This window comes from Bison bison, unplaced genomic scaffold (assembly GCF_000754665.1).
Source record: "Bison bison bison isolate TAMUID 2011002044 unplaced genomic scaffold, Bison_UMD1.0 scf7180017864378, whole genome shotgun sequence".
NCBI lineage: Eukaryota > Metazoa > Chordata > Mammalia > Artiodactyla > Bovidae > Bison > Bison bison.
The window spans coordinates 7,350,464-7,352,494 of record NW_011494950.1 but is presented as its reverse complement, the minus strand read 5'-3'; the positions used below and the strand labels follow the sequence as shown (position 1 = coordinate 7,352,494).

General features: G+C 38.0%; 1 pseudogene; it reads left to right on the top strand.

Annotated features, from left to right (window-relative positions):
* The window catches only part of LOC105001084, a 5,421-nt pseudogene that overhangs the window by 871 nt on the left and 2,519 nt on the right, over positions 1–2,031 (top strand).

The following is a 2,031-nucleotide window of genomic DNA, read 5'->3' as shown; positions in this document are numbered from 1 at the left end:
GTTTGAGTGAACTCCAGGAGTTGGTGATGCACAGGAAGGCCTGGCATGCTACGATTCATGGGGTCACAAAGAGTGGAACATGACTGAGTGACTGAACTGAACTGAACAGAGGAGCTAAGATTCCACATGCCTTATGGACAAAAACCAAAACAGAAACAATATTGTAACAAATTCAATAAAATAGTCCACATCAAAAAAAAATTTAAAGAAGGGAACTAAATTTCCTTAACAAAACAAAACAAAAAAAGGAAAGTCATATCCAAAATAAGAAATAAATTTAAAAAAAAAGAAAGAAAAGTACTCTGAAGATGAAATAGTTCTTATTTACTTTTCACTGCAATGAATAGTATAGCAAAGGACAACAGACATATTTTCTGTCTGTTCTGACTGGCCAAAAGAAAATTCAGGAATAGAAGACAATATGTAGTCATCTGTGAATAAATGTAGTTGGAAATTATGACTGAGGCCAATAGCAACCCAGGCATACAAACTTCCTTTCTCAGTTAAAATAAAAATCCTGACAAAAAAATTAAGAGCAGACAGTAAATTGTCCAGTTTCCATGACTTCTGTTTAGAGATCTTCATTATAGATTTATTATTTTTACTTCATTATACAATGCAGTTTCCTTTCATTATTGAGGATTATAATATTAAGTTCTTTCAAATGGAACAGAGCTATTTCCTTGGGACAGTATATATACTGCTGTTACTTTTGTAATTGTTGTTTTTAATCTCAAGGACAGAATTATATTTTTGTCTTTTGAACAAGTATTTAATATGGAGGAAACATTGGCAAAAGGGGAATAAATATTAGTATCTAGACACTTGGTGCTTATTTCAAAATGAAGGGTGGAATAAAATGAACCTTGGTTCTTTTGTGTCTATAAAATTATTGAACTCTACTCTCTTATTGTTGTGAACACCCTTAGTTTCCACTTGTCTTGCTTTAATGCTTTTCCATCCTCTTCCTCCTCTTCATTTATTCCTTAACTACTTATTACATGTATTTTGTTGTTGTTGTTGTTATTCTATAACAGTTTTGGTAATGATACCTAAGGGATCTTATTGAGAATATATATAAATTAAAATTTGATGCAAAGAAGAAGCAGTGTGAAGAGTTGGTTGAGCACCAAGGCTTATTAAAATGGGCTGCCATGGCCCTGTCAACCTGTAGTATATTTGGGGAATTTTAGCCCTGATGAATTAAATCAGTTCTTTGTGACTCAGTGCTCTTCAGTTGAGTTTCTTCCATACAGTGGAACAGTTCTGTGTGCACAAGTTGTTGATAGAGAAATTATCAGATAATTAAATTTGGCATTAATGAAGTAACTGAACCCAGTGACATTTTGCCAAGAACTCCCAACTACAGCATTTCAAGCACATTGAATCCATAGGCCCCTGAATTTGTCCTTAGTTGCACAACTTCCAGCAAGATTTCTGATGACATAGATAAAGAAGTGAATTGTAGCTTTACCAGCTACCAGTACTGAGGCTCTGCCCTTCCTCCATATGGCAGCTCTAATGTGGAGGTGGAAGTTTTAGACAACAGTGGCATCTTAGGTGTTAGAACAAATGAAGCATAAAAAGGAAGGAAAATGTCCACCTGGGTATTAGAGTTACTCAAATGATGGTGGAGAGAGTAGTACTTCCACAGAAGCCCTGGTCAATGGCCATGCCAATCCAGCAGTCTCGAACAGTGTAGGTGTAGAGGTTGTGGAGTTCATAGATAATGTGCCCCTGTTGGGGACACCCAAGACTTATGGCAGCCCTGAGAATGCCATGGACTTCATCAGTGACACTGTGCCTGGTAGTTCTTTCCCCAGAACCCTTGACAATGGGGCCAGGACTGCAGGGCAGCCTGAGGGCTGCCATGGGGTTGACTTTGAACAACCATGCCTCACTGCAGAGGCTGGCAGGAACATCCTGTTGAAGATAGCTGTGGCTCAGCCTTATGTTAGGGCTGGTATTACTGAGAACCCCAGAGTTTCCAACAGACAAATACTTGAATCCTTGAGTGAGGGCACAGCTGCC